This window comes from Cryptomeria japonica, chromosome 6 (assembly GCF_030272615.1).
Source record: "Cryptomeria japonica chromosome 6, Sugi_1.0, whole genome shotgun sequence".
Classification (NCBI taxonomy): Eukaryota; Viridiplantae; Streptophyta; class Pinopsida; order Cupressales; family Cupressaceae; genus Cryptomeria; species Cryptomeria japonica.
The window spans coordinates 465,539,601-465,555,938 of record NC_081410.1 but is presented as its reverse complement, the minus strand read 5'-3'; positions in this window follow the sequence as shown (position 1 = coordinate 465,555,938).

Genomic DNA, 16,338 nt, shown 5'->3' with positions numbered 1-16,338 from the left:
TTTGTGGAAAAGATAAGAAGATCAAACCGAAGTTTAATATTTTGGAGATGAAAAAGCTCCACAATGTTGTTTACTTCCTGGAGGATTTCACAGAGGATCATATAAGGATCATTCTAAGTAGAGTCCATGGTGATAAGATGTACCTAGAGAGAACACATGATATCATGCCACAGGCAAATCATGCAATCACTAGATTCTACAACACAAGGGAAGTGCTAGCCCTAAGGACGGTCAACAAAAATGAAATGTCCAAGCTCACCAGTTCAATGAGCGACTCACGAGGCATGACAGTAATTCTATCAAGGATGATCTAGTGAAGTATGCATGCATGGTGATTGGATACCGGACATTCTTAGCCAGCAGAATTAATCTGTATCTATTGCAGCGGTAAATGCCGCTTACCGGATGATAAAGGAGGATGCATCATTTGATCTGTGCATCGGTATGTAGAGACAACTCTTGTTGAATCTGAAGTTGATCAAACAGGATAATGCACTCAGGTTCAAGTTTGGACAACTACTGGTTGGGTTGTTCTTCTATTTCCAAGGCTACTTTCCAAGAGTAGGAGATGTCCAATGGTCTGGTGACCAACTGGTGACCAAGAAAATCAAGGAAAGCATTGAAGCAATTGGAATCGGTGTTTTGAACAAGTAAATTGATGGGTTCAGAAGGAAAATGAGCCAAAGAATGAGGATATCAGGTGACATCATCAAGAAATATGAAGATGATATTTGCTTCACCATCCAAGTAGATAAATGTATAATGGAGGCTGTTGATCCTAGACAGGAAGAAGTGGAGCCAATGGGCTATGAGGTGATGTATGATATGCTGGAAGGGTATGCCTCTACCCTTATTGCCTCACTGCTTGATCCTAAGGCAAAGAGAACTGGCACCTACCTAGAGAGGATAGCACCGATTGAGGAACCTCCAGTAATGAAAGGAAAAGAACCAGCAGTGAAGAAGGCAAAGGCGGTGCCTACAGCATCAGCACTAGTTACCACTGCAACTCCAAAAGTGACCAAGCGGTCACCAAACAAGAAGAAACTAGAAGTTGCACCAGCTAAAGTGTTCCAGAGAAAGAGGAAGACAATGAATACCTCTCCAGACTCAGAAGAAACTGTGTCTGATGAAAAGCCAAAGAAAACACGTCAAGCAAAGAGGAAGACAAAGAATGAAACGACATCATCTGCACTGGTAAATATAGATATATCTTCCTATAAACCTTTGATACATTGTCAAAGAACAATAAAGAATGTTAGGAGAAAAGTGCTAAATGATTTAATTGAGTGTTTCAATGACTTTAATGATGATGAAAAGGATGTGGTTGAAAAGGAAATAATACAGTATTTATGTGCTAATGACCACTTGCCCTCAGAGATTAAGTCTCAGACACCAGATTCTTTATATATGTCATTAGACAATAAATGGCGCATTGCCATAGAAAAGGAACAGGAAATTAGGGAGAAATTTTTTGCACAGTACTTTCCTGACCTATCAAAATCTGAATTGTTTGATGTTATTGACCAAAATAAAGGACTCTTCTTCACTAGAAAAAGAAGACTCTAGCTGTTAGAAGGTAGAGTTGATGATGTCGAAAAAGACACTCATTTGTATATGAGAACCGTTGTCCAAACTCACAAAGTGCATCTAGCCAACCGTCAAGCTGAAAAAGAACCAGTTATATCCAAACCGGATGAAGTATTTGATGATGAAGGAAATCCGATTGTTGAACCGATCAACACCATTGATGTCGATGCTCTGGGCATTGAGGATGTTACTCAGGAAACACCATATGAGGCAACAAGGTAGAAGCAACAGGCTAAAAAGGTTGATAAGCAAGCCAAGGACAGACAAGAAGCGGCAAAGGAAGAGGCAAAACAAAGGAAAAAGGATGAAGAAGAGAAGCAGAAAAGGAATGAAGAAGAGAAGAAGAAGAAAGATGGAGAAGAGAGAAAGAAGGATGAAGAAGAGAAGAAGAAGAAAGATGAAGAGGAGAAAAAGAAGAAGGATGAAGAAGAGAAAAAGAAGCAAGAAGATGAAAAGAAAAAGAAGGAAGAAGAAGATAAGGAACAGGAGAAGAAGAAGGAAGCTGAGAAGAAGAAGAAGGAAGAGGAAGAAAAAGAAGAGGAAAAGAGGAGAGAAGAATAGAAAAGGAAGAAGGAAGAGGAAGAAAAAGAAGAGGAACAAAGGAGAGAAGCAGAGAAAAGGAAGAAGGAAGAGGAGGATAAGGAAGCAGAGAAGAGGAGAAAAGCAGAGAAGAAGAAAGCGGAAGAGGACAAGGCAGGAGAAGCGGAGAAGAGGACCCAGATGGAGACTCTGAAGACAACTGAGAGTCAAGCCAAACTAGCTGATCTCTCCAGTCCTATCAATCTCCAGTCTGCAAGTGAAATGGAGCTAATGCAGAGCATCAAGGTAGCTCAAGAGTGCCTTGAAATCATTCGATGAAAGAAGGAGCAGGATGTAATTCAAGCAGTTGTGGATACGCTTACCAGTTTGATACCTGGTATAAATCTTCCCAACACTGATTCATCACTAGCTAAACTCAAGCTCCTATGCACAGTAGTAGATGATCAGGTACAGAGCCTTGAAGAGGTAGCAGAGGCTAATGTCAAGAAGGAGCATCAAAAAGCTCTTAATATAGCTTTGGTGAAGAATTTGAATGAGCTCTGGACTAAACTGAAGAAAGAACAAAAGGATATAAGGGACGCTCTAGAAGAGGGGAATCTGCTACTCAGCAAGATCTTCCAACCCCATCTGTTCTATGATGATGTGCTAGCTCAAAAGAAAAAACTTGAAATAGACTTGTAGTCCTACTTAAGCACATTCAAGCCACCTTACGATTCCTTTACAATTTATGGGCAAACCATTCACCGGTTTCACATCCAAATAGCAAAAATGGAGCAAGAGATCAGCACTCGGTCTAGAGATTTGCAGGAGCTACAACTAGTTCTACTCCCACAATTGCAAATTCTTCATAAGTGCTATCTGAACCTAGATGCCTTAACAGTTACATAGGAGATGAACACAACTGATGCCATGGAAGAATAGGTCTCCCAGATGCAGACAGAGCAAGAAGTAGCCACCTCCCTACTTGAGTCCTGGTCTTTGTCGATGAAACAATTATTGTAGGACTTTAAATCTGTTTTTGACAAGTATCATTCCTTGTTGTCATAAACTATTATTATTTTTAATATCAAATGAAAACAGGATTGTCCAGTTGTACTTTGTCATTGTTAGCAAAGGGGGAGAAGAATTCTATTTGGAGAAGTATCTGGTAATCAAAATTTTGATTATATGCTCTAAATATCTCAATGTTTATGCTCTATATACAAAAGTGCTATACATTGTATTGTTAAAGGGATAGTGTATATGCTTAGGGGGAGCAATTTTGCTAATGGCATGATTTTGTTGTAAAACACTTAGATGTCAAAATTTTATTTTCCTAAGTGTTGCCATCAATGCCAAAGGGGGAGATTGTTGGCAGTTTTATGTTTATGTTGTGATTGGCATTGATGGACACACACTTGCATTGAGATCCTCTTTATATGTATGGGTTAGAGAACAACCGGTATTTGTTCCAACCGGTATGTTGTATTACAGTCTTTAGACTATTGATGTTTTGCAGAATGTGTTTACCGGTCTGAAGTGGCATGTTGACCCCAAGCAGTACAAAGGACCAAAGAGGCACAACACATTTTTACCAGTCTTCATTTTTGTATGAACCGGTAATACTCTGTGATGAGTTACCATCCACCGATTGTTTGATGGTGCTAACACTGTAGCGATGCTTTTTGTGTTGTGTTACCTAATATGTCCAGGTTCATTGAACCTAGAAAATTGTAATGTAATCCTATTGGACCGACATGAAATCAGTTTCCTTTATAAGGACATCATGTCTAGGGTTTTTTTTTTTTTGATCTTGTTGTTGTTGCGATAGTTGATATTGCGGCTAGGGTTTAAGGTGGTTGAGGAGTTGGAGAGAATATGAATGTGTAGAAGACTGAAGTAATGCTAGAGTGCATTAAGAATGAGCTATCAAGGATCTAACCGAGTAGTCTGTGCTATTAGCTAGATCAAACACTTGTTGATTACTCACATCTTTGACAAGTCTGTAGCCCTTAATTGGGTAGGCCCAAAAGCCTTTTGTAAATCCTCTAACAAGGTGGCTCACATCTCTAGCAAGGTAGTCTTTAATCAAACTTATCTCCTAACAGAGATTGAGATTCCTAACAGGATCTATTCTGGTAAAGAACATTGTAAGACCTTAACCGGTCTGACCTTAACCAGTCTGGTTCCTATTCTGCAGATAGTTACTTGTGAGTTCCATCTCACCGTGATTTTTCCCATTTGGGTTTCCATGTCAAAATATCTTATGTTATGGTGTTTGTGCTTCTATGGGTGAATGCATTATTAGCTATTTGGTTTGCATGTTTGCTAACCGGTTTACTGCTAGTCTTGCAAAGTGTTTAAGTGCAAAGATTTTTGGCATACTAATTCACCCCCCCCTCTTAGTATTCATCAAATCTTTCATTGACTTAATGACTACCAGTGAAAGATACCAGATCTCACATAGAACATATCCATGCCCAATAATCATCTCCAATGTCTGTAACCTCTTCCAGAATCTCTTCATGGGGCACATGCAACATATTCATGATTTTTTCCTACCCTTAAGGTGTTTGCCTTAGTTACCAGATGAGCTTCATTTTGGTGCAAGAGAAACCTCTTCTATCGAATAAGTAATCGGTGCATTTCCATTTGGTGATTGTTCTTCAGTCTTCCTAACCCATCTCTGAGTATGATCTTTCCAGATTTCACTAACCTTCTCTTTCCCTTTCTCATTTGATCCTCCATTACCAACCGATGGATTTCTGCTTCTACAGAATTTAGCAATATGTCCAACCTCATTACATGCATAGCATGTAACATTGTTCCTTTGAATTGATTTGCTAAAACCGATGAAATTGCTTGACCTGCATTGATTAGCCATATGTCCTAATTTTCCACATGCATAGCATTTAACATTCATTCTACAATCTTCTATCTTATGACCATACTTATTGCATTTAGAACATTTACCAGGAGCAAAATCAGGGTTTTGATTTGCTTTGTTTCTACATTGTCTAGCCATGTGACCAAATCTATTGCAAACAAAACATCTACCATTGAATTTATAAGCATTAAATTTTCTTACCTGTGCCTTATGGTTTTGATCTTCATTAGCAGTACTAGAACTTTGTCCTTTCTCAAATCCAAGTCCACTGAAATCTCCAATCTGCCTTTATCTCTTCAATAACTCATCTAGTTGTGCTGAGCTAATCTTGAATTTTTCTTTATACTCACTTGCAGTAGGTAGATCTTCTCTCAGAATTATCATTTGTCTCTCTAGTTCTTGTTCATTACTCTAGGATTGTACTAAATCAATTGTCAACATATCATTCTCATGAACCAACCTACCACATTCTTCAAATTTGTTCTTCAGGGATACAACAAGATTTTCTTCCTTTTTCTTCTGGTCCTCAATCTCCTTAGACATCCTCATAGTTATAACTTGCATTTCATTTTTCATAACCATGTTCTCCTGACTCAGTTTTTGACATTGTTCCTTAAGTGTATCTTTCTCTTCATCAGCCTAATTTTGCAAAAGTTCCTTCCTCCTATCTTGAACAGATGATATCCTCTCTTGTAGGACAAGAATGAATACCTTAGCAGAATTCAATTAATCTTGTAGCTTTAAGTTCTTTAACCTTTCAGCATCATAATCTTCAAGTGCCATCTCAAGTTGCTTCTCCAAAGCCATATCAATGGATTCCAGATTCAGGATCTTCCTCAAGCTATTAAACTTCATCTGAGGCATAAGACTTTGATACCAATTGTTGGAATCCAATAACACTGAGAGGGGGGGGTCAATCAATGTTATATCATAATGTTCAATTTTAGCCTTATTAAAACATGCATACACCAATCGGTATACCAGTACATACATAATTGAAATAAGTAAAGCAACCAATAAGCCAATCACATAAATGAGAACCATAACATACAAAATTATATGTGGAAAACCTCAAAGAGGGAAAAATACGGTGGGATTTGTGACCCACAATATCAATCCACTGGTCATATGAAGAGATATTACAAAATATGAGGGGTGTGTACTTGCAGGAAGGCTTACAGCCTAGAGCACACTGCTCAATCACAAAAGGAGCCTCACTGACTACATATAAATCCAGACTACAATCCAGAGAAGTGTTGAACTGCTAAGATAGCATCTTCTTGTTGGTATTTTGGTATGGTTTTGTCATTGATGTCAACACCTACTAAAACACTAGCACTTTGGAGATCCAGCACCATTCACTGGCAAGCAAGTAACTATTGCACAGTTACTGGTATATGGTTCACCGACAGGATATAATGATCATCGGCACTTGGAATGATATGGAAGACACTTGGTAACGTCGAAGACATTGTGTGGATACCTTGTTTTGAAGAATTAATCATTGGTATAATCATATTTGCATATTTGCTTTTACCAGCAAATAGGTCTAGGGTTACCTAGGGTTACACCGACAGGTTTATCTTTTCCAGATCAGCATGGCATGCTATGAAGATGATTTCTTATTGTTGTAAATGCATTAAGCCAACATGTTTAATTGGTTATTGCATCGGATATTATATTGTTTGTAAAATGTTTTATTGTAATATCTTGTAGAGCCGACCTACTAAAATTGGTCTTAGGTTATGGTATAAATGTAAGATCTTATTTGTAAGATCAAATGTGGAATGTGAAAAAGAATTAAGAGAAGGTATATGCGAGATAAAGTAGAGCTATACACGAAGACATCATTTGAAGGTGAAGCTAGGTTTTTGTGGAAGCATATCAGCATTACACCAGTACTGAATCCAGCATATGAAGATGCTATTTTGTGCAGTACATTCTTATTGGATTTAACCATCCAACTATAGTCAGTGTGACTCCCATTCTGTGATTGAGTAGTGAGCTCTAGGTTGTTGGCCTTTCTACATGTGCAAACCCCATTTATGTACACTTACTATATGTAGTAGTATCATCAGATTGTGGGTAAGGTTTCCCACCATGGTTTTTCCCCTTACAGGGTTTCCATGTACAAATATTGGTGTTATGTGTTGTGGATGACTTTGTGTTTATGTTTCATGCATTAATCTTTACCGGTATAGCAATTAACTGTTAACACTGTCTACCGGCATACTAAACTAGTTTACCAGTATTAAGCATTAAGTTGGTTAAGTTGATTTTGGTTTAAGTTTATTTGACAACTGATTCACCCCCCCCCCCCCTCAGTTGTCTCCGAGACCTAACACTTCTATGCCATAATACAATTCTAGTTTAAGCTCTGTCTATTCTGCTCTGAAACCCTAAACCCTTTACTAGAATAACCCTTACATAGATATCCTCACATACACAATCTCTTTGATATATTTTGCATCATATTACATTCGCATATCCATAATCTCCTATCTCATGTCTATATCAAAATGATGTATCAAACTGGCCTATATACCTTATACAATTTATCTTGCCTTATGTTATCTTACAAAGATATATACAATATCAAATTACATGTTGGCTAGATAACATAAATGCATAAATATTAAAACCAATTGTCAATGCCAGATCCAAGAGATGTTGACCTCCAATACCGATAACCTTTTACTAAACCATGTCGGTCTTCATTACCGGTTACCAAAGAAATCCTTTTATTCTGCTAGTACCAGTGCCGGTGTAGTGTCTATGAAGTGTCTGCTAGTAAACAACTGAACCAAAACATGATGCCAGAATACAATACCACGTTGTCATCAATGACAACATGGTGAAACCAACCAATTGAGTGTCAATTGCTAACAATTCTCAGTTTGCATCCTTCTTTGTTGTAATTTTTAGTCATTTCTTTGTGTCAAATAAGTGTGTTATGCAATAACATGCTATGCTGAAAATGTCTTGTGTTTTCAGTAGGCACATTCAAAAGGTCTTAAGTCTGAATTCTAGTCATTTTGTATTATTTTTACTTAAGACCTTATTGTAAGAGAAAGTCATGAAAAATGTAACTGCAATGCTTATATGACAAGCTTGTAAAGACAAGTCAAGATGTATTTGTTGGCTTGATGATGATTGTAATGTATTTGTCACTTGTTGTCATTGATGAAACACTCTCACACACACATATAATTATATTGACTACCGATGTAATTTAAATTGTTTACACTGTCAGCCGGTATACCTTGTGGTTAATACCTAACCGGTACTTTGTGTCAACTGGTATGTGCATAAGAGACAGCCTATGGTTGTACTAAGTTGGCATCAAGATGAAGATAAAGATGGAGATCAAGTGGAGATTCAAGGACAACAGTTCATATGTTTTATTCAAACCGGTATTTGGTTATATTTGTGATGAGTTGCCAGCATGACTACATGGTGGTCATTTTTGGGATGAGTTATGATCACTTGTCCAGATACACTACACCTAGGAAATTGTGTCATGATTTCCTTAGGTCGACATGAAACCTGAATGTCTATATATTGACATCTCAGTAAATCTTTTCAAGACGATGGTATGCATGAAGTGTAAAAGTTTTTGTTGAAGAGTCATAAGTGTTAAGATGAAGAGTGTGTTTAAGAGAAATGTTGATTGTGCTTAGAAGGATCTGATCAAGCAAGTATTGTGCTACTCAAAATAGATCAAACCATTCTTGTTATTTTCTAACCATTATAGCAGAATCAAATCTCTTAACCTAGTAAGCTCTAACAAGCTTCAATGTATAAATCCTCTGACAAGGTAATCCATTAGTTTGGATTATAAAATCCTCCATCAAGGTTACTCCTAATAGGGTACTACTCCTAACAGGGTATAAGCTTCTAATCAAGCTTTGGGATCTCTAACATGATTCACTCCTAGCAGAGCATTTTGTAGACCTTAACTGGTCAGTTATCTATTACTGTAGATAGTTAACTTGAGAGTTCCATCTCACCGTGGTTTTTACTTATTTGTGTTTTCCACATATAAACACTTGTGTTATGGTGGATGCTTTACTTTTTGTGGATGTTGTTATATCATTTTGAATTACATGCATTGTGTTTAAAAGCTTTGTTAAGTTCATCTACAGGTTAGTGTTTAAAGTAGTTTGGTTTTTGGTGTCACTGATTCACCCCCCCCCTCTCATTCCTTTTCAAGTCTATCAATTGGTATCAGAGCCTAACTTCTTTGAAGCCTAATCATTTAGAAGGGAGCCTTGAAACCACCATGGGGGACATGAGCTACTTCAAAATGGCTAGACAGCTAGAAGCTAGTAGAAATGAGCTTGAAAACCTAAGGGTCAAACTGAAAGCTTCTCAAGTCAAAAGGATAGAGCTAACCAAACAACTATTAGAGATATCTAATAATAGTTCTTCAGATGAAACCAATATTGATGCTTTAGTAGAGGAAGTTGAAAAGTTAAATGGTGAGAAACTGAATCTAAGGAGAGAGCTAGAAGGTCTCACTATCCGCATGAGTCAGGAACTGGAAGCCAGAAGAGCTGTTGAAGATCTTATCAAGGAAAGAGATCAAGAGATTATAAAGATCAAACGGGAAAATGCCACTATGCATGAGCATTTGATCACTAAAAGAGAAGAAAAGGAGAACCTGCAGCTAGATCTTGAACTTGCATCATCTCGGAAAGAGAACCTGTCAAAGCATAATGAAGATCTCAAAAAATAGCTTACTGAAGCCAATGAGAAATTGGAGAAGTTCATCAAGAGTTCTACCATGCTGGAAGAACAAATTCAATCACAAAGAATGAAGGGTGATGTCTTTGGACTTGGTTTTCATACAACTGAAAAAGGTGAATCCTCCGATACAAAGAGCAACAATCCAAAGAATAAATCTGCTCCTAAGGTCAATAAGCTTACCGGTAAGAAGGTCTTTAAACCTGTCTACTTTGTTTGCCATAAAACAGGTCACACTGCAAATGTTTATAGAGACAAACCTAACAAAAATGCAAGTTACAATAATAATGTTAGGTACGTGTTGAAGAAGTTTGAAGGTCATTTCTTCAAATGTGGAATGTATGGACATAGATCTATTGAGTGCAAATATGGAGCAAACAATCGTGTACCACAAATGCATCCAAGACCAAGTGGTGACCGGATAAGGAACTTTGATAGCCAGGTAAACCTGTACTAGCAAAGATCCTATGGCAACTAGTTTAGTCCATTTGAGATGGAAAAGGTAACAAATGTTACTTGCACCATCTGCAATAACTTCGGTCATGTGGCTATGAAGTGTAGAAGATGAACATGAAGAGGAAATTCAGGACCTTGGAGATCATCTGGTATGTCCTATTATCACTATAACAAACTGGGTCACTTAGCAAAATTATGTAGATCCAGAAACAGCAAACTGGTCAACTCTTCTAAAGATCAGAAGGGAAAGCAGAAAGTTAATGTTGAAGAAACCAGAGAGGAAATGAAATGAATTTGGAAGAAGAAAAGTGATGAGTCACCTGAAGAAGAAATTGTTCCTTCACTTAGTGAAGAGAACCCTACACCGATGACTTAAGCCTTTTTAATATGGCTAAGGAGAGCTTAATGGTAAAATATCTCGGGACCCCTTGTGAAAAATGAGCAGCAAAAGAATTTTGAAACATGAAATTTTGGTAACTTTTTGTCAACATGTTATCAACTAGTTTTCCACTTGAGCGGTGAAATTAGGGTTAGTAACCCTAACAGGCGAGCATTTATTATAGTAGGTAAAAAGGATAAAAGAGAGTTTTACTTTGTCATTTTTCCCCTAACATATTCGAGAAATAAATTTGGAGCACTTGCTGAGTTGAGTAAGATTGTCTTTCTATAAATTGACAAATTGTTTCATGATTTGTGAAATTAAGTTGAATTGAAGGTTGCAGAAGGTCGAACTGGTGTGCACTTGGGCATTTCAACCCATAAATAGGGTAACATGTGTGAAACAAGGTATTTCTTTGAACATACCACTTCAAACTTGTTCATCTAGAATGGCATCTACTTCAAAGTCTGTAGAGAGGTTGATGATCACTTCTGAGCCTATGGAAGCTCGAAAGGCAGATAAGATTGTGTCATATAGTGCATTATCGCAAGTTCCAAGAGGAGTTTTGGTCAAAGGTGATTTGTCCAGTTATATTGACTACAAGTTAGAAGACTTAGGGTCTCTATGAATCTACACACAGTTGAAATCACTTTGCGATAAGAATGGCAAGATTAAGACACAGTATGCTAGGATTTTTGAAAAGGGTTTTCATAATGCCTCTTATTTTCTTGATGATTTTGAAGAAGCACATATCAGAATAATTTTGAGTAGATTTCATGGAGAAAACATGTACTTAGAAAGGACTCACACAATTACAAAGAAAGCCATTCAGGCTGTGACTGGCTATTTCTCAACTGGTGAAGTACCTGAGCTAAGGAAAATTTTAAAGGATACTGTCTTTGGTTTAACCAGTTCTACATCTGATGGGCGTTCCTTTTTGGTCAACAACATTAAGGACCCTGTAGCAAAATTAGAAGCAATGGTGATAGGATACCGAGTATTTTACTCCAATAGACTTAACAGTGTTCCATCTGTAGCAGTTCACACAGCTCACATAATGATTGTTGATAATGCAAACTATGATATTTGTGAAGCTATCAGGAGACAATTTTTTTTGAATTTGCAATCTATCAAGAAGGATAGTAGCCTGATATTCAAGCATGGTCAGCATTAGCCGGTACATTCTTTTACTTTCAGAACTTTTTACCAGGGATTGGAGAAATTGAGTGGTCAAACGACTCACCGATCTCGGCTCAAATCAAGAACAACATCAAGGTTGTAAAGAATACTTTTCATGCTACCGTGAATAGGTATTTCAATGAGTTCCAAAAGAAGGTGAGTATGAGAATGAGGCTATCGGAAGAAGTGGTAAAACACTTTGAGAAGGACATAATCTTCACCGTTACCACTGACTTTTCCTTCATGCAAGCAATTGAGCCAAGAGAAAAAGAAATGGAATACATGAGTTATGAGGTTAACCATGATCTACTGGTTGGTTATGCTAATACCCTATTAGCATCACCTATAGACAAGAGGCAAGCAAAATTGGACATTGTGACAGTCCAAGAAGCATCTGTACAAACCAATACTGCACTTGTTAAAAGTACAAGAGGAAAGAATAAAATTTCTGGTGAAGCATCTCCAGCAACAAAGAGTACTAGGGTTACCAGGAGTGTCCTAACCAAAAAGGAATCGGAACCCAAAGTATATACTAAGAAGGAGACAAAGAAGAGAGGCAGGAAATTAATTTTGCAACTAGAGTCTCAGGGAATGGATTCTGATGAAGAACCTAAGAAACAAAAAGTAGCCGGCAAAATATCCAAGAAGGTAAAGGTAGTACCAAAGGAAACTACACCTATTGATATAGTTGCTTACAAACCGGATACCCATTTTGAAAGAATAATGAAGACACTAGGGAGGAATAGGTTTGACAATGTCAAAGAATATTTTGATTCTTTCACTGAAGATGAGAAAGAGAAAGTGATTCAACAGGTAATCACTCATTTATGTCATTATAGTAGATTTCCACATGATTTGGAAAATGTTATTTCAATCTCTTTGTATAATATTCTTTGAGATAAATGGGAGGATGCTATAAAATTGGAAAAAGAAATTATTGATGAAATATTTGTACAATATTTTCCCAATTTATCTATAGATGGAATTAGTGCTTTAGTTGATTAGTACAAGCACATTTTTCTTTTAAAACAAGAAGATTGAAGCTTCTTAATGAAAAAAGGGCAATTGTTGAAACTGAGACACATCAAATAGCCTGTGGAATCAAAAAGATGGAAGAACTCATCCATTCTTCTAAGAATAAGGATACAAAAGAGATAGCTGATGATGTTAATAGACAGGAAATGGATGAAGAGGAGATTATTCAACCTGATGAGGTCTATCCTCTCAAGAAGGATGATTCCATTATTCTTGTTGATGAAGATGTTCAGAACACAACGGACCTATCTGGAGATAAAATTGCACTAGATATGGAGCCCCCAAAAATCACTAATGAACAAGTTACACTAGTTGAACAACCGGCTACTCAGCTGAAAGTGGACAATCCACCAGCAACAGAACAACTGGAGAAACCCCAATCTCCACTGATCATTCAAAAAATTAAGAAGGAGCCTACTAAAACTGTTGTCACACAACAGGAAACAAAGAAGAATATAGAGAAATATATCATTACCATTGTATCCCCTGAACCGGCACAGCAGAAACAACTTGAAGATGATGATGATGATTCTCCAAGCATCTCAGGACCAATCGATATGAACAATCTGAGTGCATCATAAATGATGAAGATTGCTAATGTTATGCAATCTAGGGCGCATAAGAAGAGACTGAAAGAGCAAAGGGTTGAAACAGAGACACTTCAGAATACAGTAGAGATTTTATCTAGTCTACTATCGGAAACATCTATAGCACATCTTTCTACACCCATTAGCAAACTTGGTCAATTAGTTGTAGATGCATCTGATCAAATCAAGTCACTAGAAGATGTTGCTCAACTGTATGCTGAAAAGAGCCACAAGAAGAAATGTGGAGATAAATTGGCAAAGGATATTTATAGTAGCAAAATGGCTCTATCTCACAATAAAAGTCTATTAAGTAAAGCTATTGAAACAGGAGGAAAGTATCTTGCTTCTACCTCCAATGTTACTTTCTTTTATTCTGACATTTCAAAAATTCAATTTGAAACAGAGCAAGAAATGGAAAGGATATGCAAGGCATATATCCCACTCCAGGATTTCATACATGCCTTTAGCAAGTCTGTAGATGATTTGCATAATGGACTAGACAACTATGATAATGAGAAGGCAAAGAGACTTCGATCTCTTAAAGACCTCAAAAGTCTGCTCACATCAAAAGTAGACATTCTTCAAAGGGCCTACTCCAATGCAGAAGCTATTCTTGCAACTCCTAAAACCTGCACACTGGACTTAATGGAAGAATTCCATTCCCAGCTGACATCTACATTTAAGTATACTGCAAATATACTGCAATCATGGAAAAATGCTTTGTCACGGATGAAAAAGAGATTCAATGCTATTTTTATGAGATTAACTAATGTATGAACTTTTTTTAAGTTATTGCTATATATGTTGAACACTTTGATACAAATTTTCTATATATGTATATATTTTATCTTTTCAATTTGGCATTGTTGTCAAAGGGGGAGTAGAAATATGTATGTGTGTTTTTGAAAATTTTGTATTTATGCATGCATTAAGGGGGAGTATGAGTATATGTGTAAATTTGTTGTGTATGCACACTTAGCGGTATTAATGTAAATTTTTCTAAGTGTTGCCATCAATGCCAAAGGGGGAGATTGTTTCCTTCTTGATGATTGTAATGTATTATCTCTTGTTGTCATTGATGAAACACTCTCTCACACACATATGATTATATTGACTATCGGTAACTTAAATTGTTTACACTGTCAACCGATATACCTTGTGGTTAATCCCTAACCGGTACTTTGTGTCAACCAGTATGTGCATAAGAGACAACCTGTGCTTATACTAAGTCGGCATCAAGATGAAGATAAAGATGGAGATCATGCAAAGATTCAAGGACAATGGTTCATATGTTTTATTTAAACCGATATTATTGTTCCAACCAGTATTTGGTTATTTCTGTGATGAGTTACCAACACCGACTACATGGCAGTCATTTTTGTGATGAGTTATGATCACTTGTCCAGATACACTACACCTAGGAAATTGTGTCATGATTTCCTTAGGCTGAAATGAAATCTGAATGTTTATATTTTGAAATCTGGTAAATCTTTTCAAGACGATGGTATGCATGAAGTGTACAAGTTTTTGTTGAAGAGTCATAAGTGTTAAGATGAAGAGTGTGTTTAAGAACAATTTTAATTATGCTTAGAAGGATCTGATCAAGCAAGTATTGTGCTACTCAGAACAGATCAAACCATTCTTGTTGTTTTCTAACCATTACAACAAAATCAAATCCCTTAACCAGGTAAGCTCTAACAAGCTTCAATGTATAAATCCTCTAACAAGGTGATCCATTAGTTTGGATTCTAAAATCCTCCACCGAGATTACTCCTAATAGGGTACTACTCCTAATAGGGTATAAGCTTCTAATCAAGCTTTGGGATCTCTAACAAGATTCACTTCTAGCAGAGCATTTGGAGACCTTAACCAGTCAGTTATCTATTACTGTAGATAGTTAGCTTGTGAGTTCCATCTCACTGTGGTTTTTACCTATTTGGGTTTTCCACATATAAACACTTGTGTTATGGTGGATGCTTTACTTTTTGTGGATGTTGTTATATCATTTTGGATTACATGCATTGTGTTTAAAAGCTTTGTTAAGTTCATCTACCGGTTAGTGTTTAAAGTAGTTTGGTTTTTGGTGTCACCGATTCACCCCCCCCCCCCTCTCACTGCTTTTCAAGTCCATCAGTATTGTCAATATGCTATCCCAGGCCTAATGAATAATCAACAACTTATTCAAAGCCCACCAAGAGAAGTCTTTATCTCTGAGAGATATAGACCTCTAAATTTCAGTAACATTGAGGGATACCCACATCCCTTTTCCATTGAATTTAAGGCTCAAGTTCCGTTGTTCCATGCACAAGAATCCAAATCAGCACTACACCATGTCCAGTCATTATGTGGTTTTATTGAAGATATTCAATTTTGCAATGAGGACATTGTTATGAAGTTCTTTGTAAAACCATTGAAGGATGGTGCAAGAGACTGGTATGAAAGTCTGTCTACACAAAGTATAACATCTTGGCAGTGTTTTAAAAGGGTGTTCTTGGATAGATTCGATGATGCCAGTCAAGGTTGTGAGCAGTCCCTTATTCCTTAGTATATTCCTGCATATGAGGATGTGGTTGTAATACCCTAAAAATAGTCATCTAAACCATGGGCCCTTAATCTCGACTACATCACCAAGGTCCTAACCAAAGGCAATTAAATCAATCTTGAGCATCTAATTAATTAACTTCATGATCATCAATGTCACATGGCAAATAAATCATTCTAAATTAATTAAATATTTATTTAATTAATTAATCATTCCAAGTAAATTATTTTAATCAATTATCCTTTATTTAATTAAATATCCTATCATATTTAATTATTAAATAAATTTGACATTAAATCATCAAAAATAAATTAATTTGTGTAAACACCTAAAATTGTTCAGTCTAATTAAATAAATATCTTTATTTATTTAATTATTTTAATCCTAATTCTTCTATTAATTGAATAAATCTTTATTTATT